Below are 17,200 nucleotides of genomic sequence, written 5' to 3' on the forward strand. Positions count from 1 at the left end.
AGGGGAAGGGGGATGAGTAAATTAGTAAAACAAGATAATTGTTCCCAAACAAACCAACCTCAAAGACAATCTTGTGCCACACTGAGTTTGGGAATCTGAGTGAGAAGCACCTCACAGTGAGCATTGTGTGAACACATCACACCCAAATCAGAGTATAAAATTAGAAGCATGAAGAGTAGAAGTTCAGGCAGAAGGAATTAGAACCACAGGGTCCCCTATGGCAGCTGTGTGAGATTGATCCATGATTTCCTAATTACCACATATTGAGGTCATATAAAATAGCAGATGGTATAGGTTGGAGATATTGCAAGGGGAACAACAAAGTGGGTCAAAGAGCCCATCTGGTTGAATACTACTGGGCCAGGTTATCTCTGTTCTGTGATTCCAATGGAGTTATAGTCAGCTTCATGGGAATCTTCATGCTGAAGTAAAGCCTTACCAATACTTATAGCTCATCTATGACAAGAGAAAAGCCATGCCTTTCATCGGCCTTGGATTTAAATAAAGAAGACTACCAAGGACCAAGAGGATAGCAACAAAATTCACCTGTTTATCTAAAGACACCTTTCCCATCCCTGGAAAACACTCCAGCTGTCTACTGTTCATTCCCACCCACACCATTCTCTGAAGGAAAAGAGGGAAGACACTCTGAGGGTTGAATTATTTATCCAAGAGAGAGCGAGTTTACTTAAAAAAAAAAAAAACTATTAGAACTAGAAAGAGACTGGTATACCTTTGATTGACAAGTTTATGGTTTTTTCTAGATATGTATTAGAAGATTTCAACCACTTGTAGCAACTAGTTGGAAGACATAAATTATTTCGTGATGTCTTCTTAATGTTAAAATATTGATCCAACTGTATTTTATAACACTTTCATATCTAAGGCTTTATTATTTGATCTCTGTTAAAAGTTTCACAAGAACATCTAAAACATTTAATATAGTAAGTCATTTTTGTTTACTATCAGCTTATGTGTAAATGGGCTAAGCACACATTTATAGAGTAATATATAAAAATGAAAGGTCTACCATCAAAAGGATAAGGAAGGAGTTGGCACGCTAGTGCCCATAGGTTGAATCTGGCCCACTGCTTGTTTTTTATGAATAGAATCTTATTGGAATGCAGTTGTGATCATTTACTTAAATATTGTCTATGACTTATTTTGCACTACGACGATGAAGTTGAGGAGTTGCAGCAGAGACCATATGGGCTGCAAAGCTCAGAATATTTGCTATCTGCCCCTTTACAGATAAAGTTTGTTGAGCCCCGGCATGAGGAGTCAGTCATTGCAGATATTTGGCATATTTTCACTTTTTTTGCAATTGCAACAATCTGTCTCTGAAGCCTCTATCTGTTAAGGGACTTAAATTACAGATATGTTAAGATATTTTTAGAAGCGCGTCGAGTATCTCCATAATTATGTAAAGGCTTAGGTTTAATTAGCTAACGAATGATTGTTTACTTTTTGGCTATTTTATAAAATAAATCCTGGATGACAGAAATCAGGTAACTTGAAACCATTGCAATAAGACAAGCTATAGAAAGAAGAAAATCATGTTTTCTTGTTTCCCCAAGTGTCCTAAAATAATGAAGTTCTTCTGTGCTTCTCTCCTAAGATGCATTCTGCTATTATTGAATACAATAAGCAGTAGAACACTAATATCTACTAATCCCCTAGATATTGCTTAAATTATCCACTTGGGTACATAGAGGAAAATTAAAAAGTAACCCAGTGAGCTTATACATTTTTAAAATACAAGTAATATATTTAGTCCATCTTAATTGCAGAGTTCTTCTAAAGGAGAGGCAGTAAAATCTTTAAAGCTCCAATTCCAATGTTTCTAAAAGATTTAAAAAAAAAAAAAAGTAAAGGGAGAAAGAGCAAATCTAGTTTGCACACTGAGCAGAGCTCCAGATATCAAAACTTACTGAAAATCAACAGAGCTTTCCATAGACACAGGCTGCAAGGATCTTAGAATCATGCTGGATTATTAAAACATTCTGATTTTATATCTTTCTTAATTTTTTCCAATTCTGACCTTTAGGTAAAGGAGTCAAACAATCAGAACCAAATAAATAAGGCCAAGTCTTTCAAAATTAAAAATAGAGAACCCAAAAACCAGAAAAGAAAATATCAGAATATAATGTTTGAGACCAAAGGGAGCCACTAATTCCCACATTTGCTGTTTACTACTGTTCTTTTAATTCTCTTATGCAACAGCAAGGCAATCTCATTTAGAACCTCTGGTAGCATAATAGGAGTTCATGATATTTGCACTTGTGAGGTCTTAACCAAATTAATTTCAAGGTTCAAAATCTGCACAAAAAAAACTCTAGCCTGAAGATTTTTGCAATGCAGGCCTCTTGAAATGAAAGTAAGCTACAAACAAGTAAAGCAGATAATCCACAGCCATTTCCCACAGTTCAGGAAAGAGACATGATCAGAAATAGTTAAAGTTTATGCTATATGCACTGCCATTAGATGATTTTCTGTTCTTTAGTGACTCAGTTGTGTGTGTTAGTCCAGATACATTTAAGCAGTGAAATGAAGAGAAGAAATAAAATCTTGAGTTTTTTTTATAATGGTTAAAAATTATTTCAAACTCTTAGACCTGGAAAAATAAGCCCTAAAGTTTTATTTTAAAAAACTCCTTGAGATGCCTGCACTTACAAGACATATTCACAAGTTCATTCAATTAACACCGCAAGAACTATTTTTTTTTTGTTCAAAAAGGATGCCAACTGTATGAATTTAATAAATGAAGAAGACCCAAATGATTCAAGTATGAAAAGGGCAGGAAAAATTGCAAAGGTTAGAGCAATATATTGAAAAGGTTGAAAGAGTCTGGAGCCAGCAGCTGAAAGGATGAGTTATTGATTCAAGTCCAGCTTCAGATGAATCCTTGGAGATTTGTTACAACGTGGAAGAAGATGCTCAGAATGAAATCAAGCACCAGTACTCAAGTGGCCCACAAAAGATTGGAGTTAATTATTTACTTGTTTCATTTCTCTTTTGTTTGGGAAAGAATTCCACTTTCAACTTTCAGACTTGGATTTTTGAAGGTTATTAAGATTCAGAACTGATTATCACCATGCTGATCTATTTATATAAAAGAAACAAATCTCTATATTTTCCCTTCTGTACAAGGATTACTGGGGTTCTGTTTTTGTTTTTTTAATATTTGGACAATCAAGAATATTTCCAAAATATTTGGTTCAGGCCATATGTAAGCCAGAGATCTGTTACTCTCAGAACAATTCTTCTAAAAGTAAATTATTTATTTTTGGAAAAGAATACACTTCAGTCACCCACAAGCCCTGAACTGATTTCAGGACTCCTGTGTTACATTTGATTCCGCTGCCTCTAGGATGGCAATTTTTAGAGCTCTTTGGTGTTCTCCAAGATACAAAGTATATTTCTCCACTGAATTTCTTCCTAATCAAGACTTAAAGGTGAAAATGAATAACAGTAACATTAAAATGCGATCCAAAATTTTCATTGGCATTATCAGTGTTACAATCGCTTGGCGAACTATAGATACTTGTAAAAATCATCATGAAGACAAATTGAAGTCCCATATCCTGGTTTAGTTGTCAACTCAAACTCTTACTAGCTACCTCATATCGATTTCTCTGTCTCAGTTTCCTAACCCACAAAATGGGATTGGAAGCAACACTTCCACGATAAGATTGTGGTGAGAACACATGGAGATGATGCTCAGGCTGGTATGCGACACATTTAGCGATGCTCTGGAAATGATTAACCATTGCTGTTTTTCAAAATATATTACTCAGGAGTACCGTGCAGATGCAATGGGAGTGAAAAATAACACAGTATGTGCAAAAATCATACGTTCTACATTTTTATAAGTACGTTCGTGAAAAGAGTAGTAAAACCCAAGCCAGAAAATTAATTTAAATGCCAGTAAGTTGACATTTATATTATAATACCTATGTTTGGCATCTGGGTGTAGGTTCTACTTGATTCAAGCAATCTTTTCATTCAAATATTTATTGGTTTTGAAATTTAATTAAGTTGACTTGTTCTAAGACTATACTATCATATCTTAGCACAGTGGAAGTTGACTAAAGTTTGATGAACAACCTTCGTAAGTGCCCAAGGATGATAGTGAAAAAAATACCCCAGGGATCCCTGGGTGGCGCAGCGGTTTGGCGTCTGCCTTTGGCCCAGGGCGCGATCCTGGAGACCCGGAATCGAATCCCACGTCGAGCTCCCGGTGCATGGAGCCTGCTTCTCCCTCTGCCTATGTCTCTGCCTCTCTCTCTCTCTGTGTGTGACTATCATAAAAAAAAAAAAAAAATACCCCACTGGTGAAGTGAAGAGATAGGATCAGTTGTGCAAATATGGAAAGAAGCAAAAGAGAAGCAACAATCAGTACTTTTGTTTCAGTCAGCATCTTTGTGTACTGGGTATAGGTAAGGTTGATGTTCATGAGCTGGATGTCTTGCCCTGTATATATCCTTCATTCTCAGCATATGCCTACTTGATGAATACTGATAAAGCAGCCCCTGGTAAACAGTGTTTAGTGGTGTTCACAGCACACTAAGCACATGGAACCACTGGATGTATATAGGGGAAACAGGATGAATGTTTTAAGATGATTTACAACCTCTCCTGCTAATAATGTGCCTTTTATTTTAAAGTTCATAATGTATTGTCCATCCCATGATACCTATCAAAGTATTAGGTTCCAAATGTGGATTTGATGGAGTCATAAGAAATGAAGGAATTCAAAAAAAAAAAAAAGAAGAAAAAAAATGAAATGAAGGAATTCTAAGCATAGATGGAATGAAGTTTTTCCTTATCCTTCTATCACATGCCATGCAGGGTGCTAATATGATCAGCTGGAATAATTTGACACTGATTTCAATATTTCAATATTGATTTCACCAATATTGATTTCCACCAATATTTCAATATTGATTTCAATAATTTGAAACTTATTAGGTTAAGTTTCCACTTTAGGAATTGTGAAAGGAGCCAGCAACTCCATCACAACATAAGGAGAGCTAGAATATCTCTTGTAATCAAACTGCAGTGGGATTAATACAATATTAAATATCAACATTTACAGAATGAGTGATATATATTTCAAAAGTCAATTATTTTCACTAATGTATTTTTCCAGATGACTTTTCAAAAAATAAAATTACAAGTTATCGGTATAATTTGATCTTTATAGCACTTGATACCAAAGACACTTTGATAATTATCATGAAATACAAAGAAAACTAGATTTTACATTAATAGTAGGGTCACCTTCCTTGTTATATGAATAGTTGATCTACAGCAAATATTTTCATTACACACAGGTTCCCCCTCTGACACCTCAAAGCTATAGTATACTTTACTTGGGTGTAAATGAATTTCACTGTCAGCTTTAGCAAAAAAAAAAAAATTTAAACATAAATAAGAAAAATTGCATTTTATACATTCTTGTAATTTAGTAAATATGAAAATAATTCTTGGGGTGTGTGTGTATTTCTCTTTTATCTCTGACTCTATCTCTCTTAGTCTCTCTATGTTGTAAATATAGAGACCCATCTACTTCATTGGAAAGAAGATAAATCACTACATAAACTCATATTTTATTCTAGTTCCACCATTTACCAACCATCTGGTTTAAGTATTTTGGCCTCCTGGCCTCAATTTCCTCTTCTATAGCTATATGAATGGTCTATGTTGACAATTAACTAAAGTAGCATATATATAACCAATCCGTAATTCAATCTAAAATCCCTCATTTTTGCCAAAAGTTCATTGAAATTCACTGAAAACATGTCTTCCACAGTTCCAAAGAAAAACAAATATCATTGGCAAGAATTTAAATGCAGCAACCTACTTGATTAGTGAAATGCGATATATTTAAGATGTTGAATTTAGGCAGCATCTGAACCTTTAAAAACATTTCAATAAAAACAAGTATCTGTTCATGTCTTCTGCCCATTTCTTACTAGATTGTTGGTTTTTGGGATGTTGATTTTGATCAGATATTTCCCCAAAGAAGACCTACACATGGCCAACAGGTACATGAAAAAATGCTCCACATCACTTGTCATCAGGGAAATACATATCAAAACCACAATGAGATACCACTTTACACCAGTGAGAACAGCTGACATTAAAAAGACAGGAAACAACAAATGTTGGAGAGGATGTAGAGAAAGGGGGACCATATGATAATTGGAATATTAGCCATCAGAAGAGGTGAATACCTCCCATTATATTGATATGGATGGAACTGGAGGGTATCATGCTGAGTGAAATAAGCCAGAGAAAGACAATTATCACATAATTTCACTCATACGTGGAGTATAAGAAATAGTGAAGGGACCATAAGGGAAGGAGGGGAAACTTGAGTGGCAAAAAATTAGAGAGGAAGACAAACTATGAGAGATTCCTGACTCTAGAAAACAAACAAAGGGTTGCAGAAGCAGAGGTGGGTGGGGGGATGGGGTAACTGGTGATGGGCATTCAGGAGGGCATATGATGTGATGAGCCCTGAGTGTTATACTATATGTTGGTAAATTGAACTTAAATTTAAAAAAAAAAAAAAGGAAAAAAAACCTCAACAGCAAAACTTTTTTTTTTTTTTTTTTTTAGTTTAGCACTATTTATTAAGTGATCTCAGCTGTTGTTGTAGCTGCTGCGTGTCAGCCTGTTCTTAAAATATAAAATGCTCTTCTAACTCCTCTTGTCCAGGACAGAAGGATCTTACAGGTAGCACACCAACAGAACAAAAGACTCTGATGATGCCAGCTTCAATGATGGTCCCATCCAGAGAAGGAGAGGGTCATGGCATATTCAACCATGGCTTCCAGAGGTTTTGTAAAAGGAGCCTTTGGGGGCCCAGCCTGGCTGGCATTTTGATGCTGTTGGTGTGGGGTTTGTACTCCATAATGGTGTTGGGAGGGAGGTTAAGCACTTGCCGAAGCATATCCTGGATGTGGGCTATGGTTGCTTGGTCACTGGCAGTCTTATTCCATATTGAAATAATGTCCTCCTGAAACCAGACCACAGCCCCACAGATCATCTCCCCAACCATGAACTGTTCCCCTAACATGGCCAGGATAAGATTCTCCCAGCAATGGGATGCCAAGCCCTTCCACAGTTGAATAATCCACTTGCCACCATTTTTATTTGCATCATCCTCCCACATGGGCTTAATTCCTTTGAAGAGATGGAAGTCACTGTGGCCTGTCAGGTCCTGGGGATGTACCATGTGGCTATAAAACCTCCAGAACTGCTCCACAGAGGCAAAGGTGCCGATCTGTTTGATATTCTGTTCATAGCTCTGTGAGCTGGTGGGATGGCCGGGGTTCTTCTGGAGTTCCAGAAAGTATAGTTGTTCTGCATGGGATGCTCTGCTGGGACAACACCCTTCCTCTTACTGCTGCCCTGACTTTTGTCTCATTCTGTTTTTTTCCTTCTCACCATCTTTCTGTGTGCTATTTTCCTCATTCTGATCATGGTCTCCACTGTCATCATCTTTCAATGCATCGAACTTGTTGTTCATCCTCTCACCACCGCCGTCGCCACTGCCTCACAGAGTGACTTAATAACAAAACATTCTTGATCACACTCTGGTCTCCTGAACTCTTGCTTTCTCTCTACAGTAATTTTTTTTTAATTGTCTGAACTTGTCTCCTCTCACCTTTTTTCCAAATCTCTTTTGTAGTAATGTACTTTTTCAAACGATATATAGACTGGAACAAAAATCAAAATAATAAAAGCAATAAAACTTCAAAATATGTGGGGAAATAGTGAAATAAAATTGGCAAAATATTAACATTGTTGAAGCTGCATAACAAGTCCCTGCAAGCTTATTATACTATTCTTTTTATTTTTATATATGTTTGAAAATTTTCCATAACAAAATGTTCAAGGAGAAAATTGTCAAGAAGTGATGTCAATTAGATGGTAGAGTAGTAAGTCCTAGACCCTCCTTCGTGCCATAAACACACCAATTCCACAACAATTCATGGGAGTATTTCCTTTCCGAGAAATTCAGAAGCTATTTGAAATGCTCCTGCATCCCAGGTGAATATAAAACCAGAATCTCAAAAGCAGGTAGGAAGATTCTGGACAGCCACTTGCTAGAGTCCCTTCTCCAGGTGCAGCACCAATCAGGGAGAGACTCCCTATCTCCCAGCTCCACCCAGGGGAAAAAAGTGGTTGGCTCACAAGTCCAACACTCCAACCTTTGCTAGAAGACTCCACACAGGACTGGCTTCTGTCTTGCCACTCTTGGAGCTCTCATGGATCCAGCCGTTTAGCCAACTGAGGTGGCTGAGGCTGGTAGATGCCATAGATTATGCCTTCTGCTCAGTAAAGAGTGAGTGGATTAAAAAAATCCCAATCAACTTCCCCTAGGAGAGAAAGAGTTGATGCGGGTGTCTTGTGACCCATTATCTTCAGGGCTGTGCAAAGAACGGGCATCAGATTTGCATCTTAGATATGGCATCTGAACTGGCATCTACAAAGATGTTAGGCATGGCCTAGTCCAGCCACGTGGGAAGAACACAAGTGGGATTTTAGGGACAACATAAATGGGTGTTTTAAACAGGTAGATGCCATAGGATCCCAACCTATGGATGAGCACAAGTGAACAGATGAAACCACAGCTCCTGCTTCTTCCTTGGGAAGGAAAGAGCTCAGAGAAACCCTTAGAATCTCTGTCAGGGCTGATTGGTGGAGATCTTTTGTACAGGCCAGGCCATAATTGCTGACAGAGAAGCCTGCTTGGTCTAAGGTACAGACACCAACACAGAAAGTCAAGGAAATTGAAGAGTCAGGTAAAGATGTTACAAATCAAGGAACAGAATCTGCAGAAACCAACCCTAATGAAACAGAGTTACATGATTAACCTGACAGGAATCTTGGCATTTTCCCAAAGAAGACATAGAGATGGCCAACGGACACCTGTAAGGTGTTCAACATCACTTACCATCAGGAAAAGGCAAATCAAAATCACAGTGAGAGATCACCTCACACCAGTTCTAGTCCAAGATGGCAAGATAAGAGTATTCTAAAATCACCTTCTGACATGAACATACAGAATCTAGTCACAGAGCAATTCCCTCTAAAAGAAATCCAGAAACTACCTGAAGCAACAATTACACATCTGACAAATGAGGAAATACCCACCCACATCGAAATGGGTAGGAAAAACCGAGACGCTCACCAATAAACCTCACTCCCAGCACATGCCATATAATTGAAAGTGAACTCCCAACTCCAAGCTTCTCCCTGAGGAGTTTGGATCCCACATCTAGTGCCCCAAGTTTAAAAAAACCCACCCGAGGAACAGGACCCCAAAACACCTAGCTCTGAATGTCAGCTGGTCTTGCATCTGGGAGACCCATAATATTACAGCAAACAAATTAACAGTTCTTAAAGGGCTCTCTGTGGCTGTAGCCCCAAAGCTCAGAGGTAGCAGGCAAAAAAACACCCATTCCCCAGTGCTTTCCTGAACCAGAATTTATTTGCATCCCTTAAAAAGTGCTGCCTGACTGGCAGGCTTCTCATATAGCGGACACTGAGAGGCTGGGTGTGATACTCCCCAGACACCAGGGAAGCCTGTGAACCTTCCCTGCCCTCTTCATCCAGCCCATTCCAAGTCACCAGTATCTCCACAGAATGAGCTTATACACACACCTGATGCCTTAGCTTTTTTTTTTTTTTTAAGTTTTTATTTGTTTATTCATGAGAGAGAGAGGCAGAGACACAAGCAGAGGGAGAAGCAGGCCCCCTGCGGGGAGCCCGATGCAGAACTGGATCCTGGCACTCTGAGATCTCGACCTGAGCCAAATGATGCCCCAGCTTTGTGGATATGTACCCAGAAGTGGGATTGTTGAATCATTATGCTCAATGAAATAGGTTAATGACAGACAAATACTGAGGGATTCCATTTATATGAGGTATCTAAAATAATCAAATTTGTAGAACCTGAGAAGAGAATGGTGTCTGCTCAGAGCTGAGAGGAGGGGGAAATAGGAAGTTGCTGTTCAAAGTATATAAAGTTTCAGTTACATGAGTAAATTCTAGAACTCTGTGTACAACGTTGTAACTATACTTAGCAATAATGTATGTGCACTTAAAAATTTGCCAAAGGGGGACCCCTGGGTGGCTCAGTCCATTGAGCGACTGACTTGACTAACTTTTGGTTTCGACTCAGTACAAGATCTCATGGGTTTTGAGGTAGAGCCCTGCATCCCACTTGATGCCCAGCAGGGAGTATGCCTGGAGATTCTCTCCCTCTGCCCTTCTCCCTACTCATGTGGGGGACACACACAGGCTCTCACTCAATAAATAAATCTTTTTAAAAAATTGCTAAAAGGATAGGGGCAGCTGGCTGGCTCAGTCAGAAGAGCATGCAACTCTTGAACCCGGTGTCATGAGTTCGAGCCCTACATTGGGTGTAGAGATTACTTAAAAACTTAAAAAAAAAAAAAAAGGAAAAGAAATGTGACTAAAGAAATGAGAGCCAATTATTTAAGCCATTTTTTCAGTTCAGGTTTTTATTTATCCTGCAAGTACCATCTGGGGGGCTAACGTTCAGTGTGACTTATAGTCTGGAGAAGAGAGGGGGCATGGGAATGGATTTCAGGGTCAATCATGGAGGATGAGTCCTGGAAAAGACCCTAGACTTTCCACTGGAACCATAAAGTAACCTACTCTGAGATTAAGTGTATAAACCTCAAAGCTTCTCAATTCCTGATTGGATTAATGTGATTTGAACTGCTGGCTCACTTCACTTAACTGACTGCTCTAATGCATTATTTTTTTCCTGGCATAAAAACAAACTATTTCCAAGTCACAACTTATTTCTGGTATTGTGGTTGGTTGTGTATTTCAATAGCCAATCTCAGGAAATATCTCAAATCTTAACATGTTAGACTATAAACAAAAACTAAAGGAGACATATGTGTACAATCTTGTCATTACATTTAGTTTTCATAGTAAACTTGATAGAAAAATGCACAAAACTGTTAGAATTCCAATATTTAAAGTGCACTCTTGATAACTACACTGTGACATTCAGTGCTCATGGTGGTGTATTTTGTTTTGACATTTTTTATTTTGGTGAGATTATTTCATCTTTCTTGTTCAAGGCAAATTTAGCATTAACACTTATTCAACTTAATGAATTTATTTTTGCGTGTTTTAATTAATTTATTTCAGAGAGAGACAGAAAGTGGAGCAGGGAAGAGGCACAGGGAGAGGGAGAGAGAGAATCTCCAGCAGATTCCCCACTGAGCCAGGAGCCTGTCGTGAGTCTCTATCCCACAACCTTGAGCCAAAATCAAAACTTGGATGCTCATCCAACTCAGCCACCCAGGTGCCCCTCAACTTATTTTTAATCTATTGCCTGAACTGACACAGGAAATGTAATCAAGTCAAATTTGGTTTGTTGAATTGAATGCATGTGTATTTTCACATAAATGTTATCAAGTGACATGCATCTCTGGAGGGCTCCATTTGTAATCAACATGTGTTCAGCTCCAATGGAGAAAGCTGATGGCACTCTAAAAGCATAACTGTACTAGTTTCCTGGCTCTGTCACAATTCATTTGTGCAAATTTGAACAAGTAAATTAAGATCTACAAGCCTCAGGCAGCACCTGGGTGGCTAGTCAGTTGAGCATCAGACTTATTTCAGCTTAGATCATGATCTCAGGGTTGTGGGATGGAGAGCAATCTCAAGCTCGGCACTCAGTGCCAGGTCTGATTGTCTTTTTCCCCCTGCCCTTCTCCCACCTGGCACATGCTCTCTCTCTAAAATAAATAAATAAATAAATAAATAAATAAATAAACAAACAAACAAACAAACAAAATCTTTAAAAAAATATCTTTAAGCCTCAGCTCCATCTTCTATAAAACGATAAGATGCATTCCTACCTATTATAAGTGTTGTGGGAACTTTGTGTGTGTATATGTGTAAATATCTCCCACAGTAAAGATAATGGACTAGACAAGAAGTGTTAGCCAAGATTAATGTACACTGATGAAGAAAACACAAGATTTGGTCTCTGCTCACAAAGTTCAAATAATCACACAGGGAAGGTACAGTGGGCTGAAAGGTGGCTCTCCAAATGATATATCCATGTCAAATTCCTGGAACCTGTGCATTTTACCGTATTTCGAAAAAGGATAATTTGAAGATGCAATTAGTTTAGGGCCTGGAGATAAGGAGATCATCCTGAATTATTCCTGTGGGCCTTTAATACTATGAGAGTCTTTATAAACACAGCAGAGGGATATTTGAGGTAGAGAAGAAAACACACAGAAGTGGCAGAGGCAGGGTGACCACGAGACAACCAATGGGGCGCAATGGAGACACAAGCCAAGAAATGCCTGCAGCTAACAGAAGCTTGAATTGGCAAGAAATTCTCCCACAGAGCCTCCGGAGGGGCTATGACCCTGCTGATACCTTGAATTAAGACAGCTGGCCTCTAGAATGGTGAGACAATAAATTTCAGTTGTTTTGAGCCACCCAGTTTGTGGTAATTTGTTATGGCAGCTCTAGGAAACTAATACAGGAGATGAGAGAAGGCTACATTTCTAGTGGCAATTTATCAAAGAATACCCATTATAGTAAGTTATATCCTTATTTTCTTGCTTCAAATTGCAAAATAGTTTCACCCTTTAAAATTTCACAAATTAAGTCATTTATTCATGCATTTAGATGGTAATTACTTGGTTCTGATTATATGACAGATCAGTTCTAGGGGAACAGATATGAATTATTATGATCCTGAAAGAGCTTATAAAATAGCAAAGGGCATTTTCATGGAATAAAATTAAATGCAATACACAAACCATACCTAAGCCACTTGTAGACTTTGAAGTAGCAATAAATAATTGGGAAGTTAATTTCAAAACACATAAAGTTGATTATTTTACTACAGTAATTGAATTCCTCATGTGTATATACAGACATACACATACATATGTCTGTGTCTTTTCAAAAATAAATTTTTCAAAAATAAATGCTAAAAGTGCACCTGTCAGCATTTTTTAAAAGATTTTATTTATTTATTCATGAGAGACACAGAGAGAGGCAGAGACACAGGCAGAGAGAGAAGCAAGTTTCATGCAGGGAGCCTGATGTGGAACTCAATCCCGGGACTCCAGGATCACGCCCTAGGCCAAAGGCAGGCTCTCAACCGCTGAACCACCCAGGCATCCACCTGTCAGCATTTCTAATTTAAATTCCTTCTTGCTCTAGCACAAATGGGTGCTATGTGATTTTTGGAGAATTTAAGTGAAAATTAATTTTCATTAAGGGAATTGGGAAGTTCAATCCTCTTGGTATAAATCTTCTCATTTGGTTCTATTTTTTATTCTCAGAAAGTGAAATGAAAAAAAGGTGAGAGCAAAAACAAAAATTAAGAATTATTTAGTTCAATATTCAATAAGGTGATTATTAGGCAGGATTCATTTTAATTTTTAACAAGGACCAGTTGTAAGTAACATTAACAATAAATGAAGAATGGCCGTTTCAGGGATAAATCGGAAGTGGTAAGGGATGCAATTTCAAGCAAGAAGCTATTTGGACAATTATCAAGTCACATTACAGAGGTAACAATACAACTTTCACACTAAGGTGGTGACAAGAGAGATATTCAGAAAACATATCTTTAAAATGGCCATTACAGCTTGGTCTGTGTCCAGAAAATATGAATATTCTTGCACATAAATGAATAAATGGTCCATTTTCAAATAGAGACAACATTTAGGGCAATGAATAGCATCTGGGCAGAAAAGATGGAAGTGAAGGATTTACACATTTACACATTTACAATTTAACATGAGCAAACAAAAAAAAAAATAACATGAGCAAACATAATTTATTATAATGAAGTTTTACTTGAAAAAATAATCAAAAATGACTGCAATAGTTACAGGAGATATTAGAAGCATGGATTCATAAGACAAATGGACATTTAAAAAACTATAGTAAAATATTCAATGCTCTGATTATAAATAAAGAAAATTCAAAATGTAAGATGTGAAATACTGGACAATGGCTAATTTCCTACTCAGTCTAGCGTACTTTATAAAAACTAGTGTGGGACTCAGCCTCCAAGGAAGTTGCCAATGATCACACAAATCAACAACCATAAAACAAAGGATTATGCCAGGATGACAATTTATTGCCCTAGCCATCAGTTCTTATCTAATACTTTTACCACAAATCAGAGTAATTTATTCTATATCATGATCCAGTCCATATACACACACCTTTCAAAAAGTATCACTAAACAATTCCTAACCTTACTACATGTGATGTTCTCTGATATTTTTTATTCAGGCGCCCCCACCTCTTTAGCATTCTTGCCACATACATGGGAAATATCACTAACTGATCACTTCACTCTTATCAGTAGGACTGGGCATCCCTTCAAAATCCTTCATGGGATAGCCCTTCAGACAGCAAGGGTTATTAAGAGCCACCAGCACTGCAATCACTTGGAAATCCCTGAAATTTAATTCTTTGGGAGGTCTCTAAAATAAGACATTCATTAGAATCCTAGAGAGGTATTTTCATTACAGTTAAAAGTTTAAGCTTCTAATCAGAGTGGTCTGCATGGTAGTGAAATAGGAAGCCCCAGACTATTTTTCCCCCACAGAAACAACTTAACAATAACAATTGCCTTCATGAGAAACCCAGAAACCCATTAGGAAGTTCCTATACCTCAGATGAGACATCAACAAGAGGAACAATATTGAGTCCAGTACGAAAATGTGTGGCCTTTACTCTCCATAGACCCTCTCCACAGGGCAGCACTATAACATTGGGGAAAACTTCAGTTCCCAGCTTCTGACTGGGGAGGAAAAGAAAAGAGTGAAACGTATAGCCAACATTCACTCTTCTGACTTCCCCAGGGGCTGCCTAAAAGACTAGTTTGTCTTGCCTGAATCTAAATGTGACAGGAATGTGAAACAGGTTGGGGACCTCTGAAAAAGAAGTGAGACCAGACGAAACAGTCTGCAAAAAGAAGAAGAAGAAGAAGAAGAAGAAGAAGATCGAAGCCTCACACTTCCGGCTTTCAAAACATATGACAAAGTTAACAGGCACCAAGATGGTGTGCTACTGGCATAAAGACAGACATACAAACCACTGGAACAGAATTGAGTTCAGAATAGACAGAACTTGGGGCACCTGGGTGGCTTAGTTAAGTGTCTGCCTTCAGCTCAGGTCATGATCCCAGGATCCTGGCATCAAGCCCCACATTCGGCTCCCTATTCAGTGGGGAGTCTCCTACTCCCTCTTACTCTGATCCCACTCGTGCTCTCTCTCACTCACTCTCTCTGTGTCTCTCAAATAAATTAACAAAATATTAACAACAACAAAAACCATAATGAGCTATCACTCCATTCTCATTAAGATGGTCACTATCGAAAGAGACAATAACAAAAGTTGGCAAAGATGTAGAAAAATTGGGACTCTTGTGCACTAATACTGATAATGTAAAATGGTGCAGCCACTATGAAGAAAGCTGAGGCTCCTCAGAAAATTAAAACTAGAATTACCATATAAACCAATAACCCTGGGGCACCTTGGTGGCTCAGTGGTTGAGCGTCTGCCTTTGGCTCAGGTCATGATCGCAGGGTCCTGGGATCAAATCCCAAATCAGGCTCCCCACAGGAAGCCTGCTTCTCCCTCTGCCTATGTCTCTTCCTCTCTCTCTCTCTCTCTCTCTCTCTCATGAGTAAATAAAATCTTAAAAAAAAAAATAAACCAACAATCCTATTTCTGGACATATATCCAAAAGAATTTGAAAGAGGATCTCAAAGGGATAGTTGCACACCCATTTCATTCTACCTTTATTCACAATGGCAAAGAGGTGGAAGCAACCATATGTCCATCCAGAGATGGATGAATGAATAATGTGGTATATGCAGACAATGGAATTTTATGCAGCCTTTGAAAAAGATGAAAATCCTGTCCTATGCTACATGAATGAGCCACAAGGACATTATTACTGAGTGAAATAAGCCAGTCACAAAAGGATATACACCGTTATGACCCCACTCATAGAAGTACCTAAAGTAGTCAAAATCATGGAAACTAAGTAGAAAGGTATGTTGCCAAGGGCTAGAGGAAGAGAATATTTAATAAATGTAGAGTTTCAGTTTCATAAGATGAAAAATTCTAGAGTTGTGTTGCACAACAATGTAAATATACTTATCAATACTGAACTGTGTACTTGAAAATGGTTAAGATAGTTGTTAGGGATTTGTCAAACTAACAATTATTATGTGGAGCACAGGGTGCCAGATGGTGAGCCTGTGGTTCAACAACGGACTACAAGAATTGAAAGAGACCTTTATTACTCACAGGTCCTGCAGGAACTAACTGGCACACTCGAAAGGCTACACAAACAAGGTAGTCAAGGCAGACTGCCCACAGAGATAACACTGGAAGTGAATGGGGCACAGGCCTTAAATATGGGTTCATGGGTGTAGAGCTTTGAGGTTTCCCGACTAAGCCTGGATTGGCCAACTCAAACCAAAGAACGGTGTTTTGGTAAGCCCCACGGGAATCTTATACATGGGGTATATAAGAGGAAGACACTTGATCACAAGGACTGTTGGGAAAGTCTTATTAAGAACCTCCATTTCCTCAGACTCTGCCAGCAGCTATCTAGGGCATGCACTTGCACAAGGGGCTATTGGCTATTGGCAGTTTGGCCAAAGAGAATGGACGCTGAGAAAGCAAAGGCATGGAGTAACTTAGCTAACTGCTCAACAATGGCAATTATAATGTTGTGTTGTTTATCGCGCGCACACACACACACACACACACACACACACACACAAACCAAAACCCACTTTGAACTTTTAATTAAGTAAAATGAATCTCTACAAAGTTAAAGAAATGTCAGACAGGGGCACCTGGCTGGCTCAGTCGAAAAGCATGTGAAACTTGATCTTGGGGTTGTGAGTTCAAGCCCCACATTGGGATTACTTAAATAAGACTTTTTAAAAAAAACCTTGCAAAGTAAATAACTCAAACATACTTGTAAGAATAATTTCTAAATTATATAGTTTCAATATAATCTTCTTCCAAGTTTAAATATGAGTATCTAAATCATCTCTCTCTCTCTCTCTCCCTCTCTCTCTCTCTCTTTTTTTTTTTTTTTTTTTTTTGCAGAGCCCAACACAGG

General features: G+C 38.2%; 1 pseudogene; it reads right to left on the reverse strand.

Moving 5' to 3' along the window:
* Nucleotides 1–6,817: 6,817 nt before the first annotated feature.
* Nucleotides 6,818–7,561, reverse strand: LOC121482386 (annotated as a pseudogene).
* Between the last annotated feature and the right edge of the window lie 9,639 nt (nucleotides 7,562–17,200).

The sequence above is a fragment of the Vulpes lagopus genome, chromosome X, assembly GCF_018345385.1.
Source record: "Vulpes lagopus strain Blue_001 chromosome X, ASM1834538v1, whole genome shotgun sequence".
Classification (NCBI taxonomy): Eukaryota; Metazoa; Chordata; class Mammalia; order Carnivora; family Canidae; genus Vulpes; species Vulpes lagopus.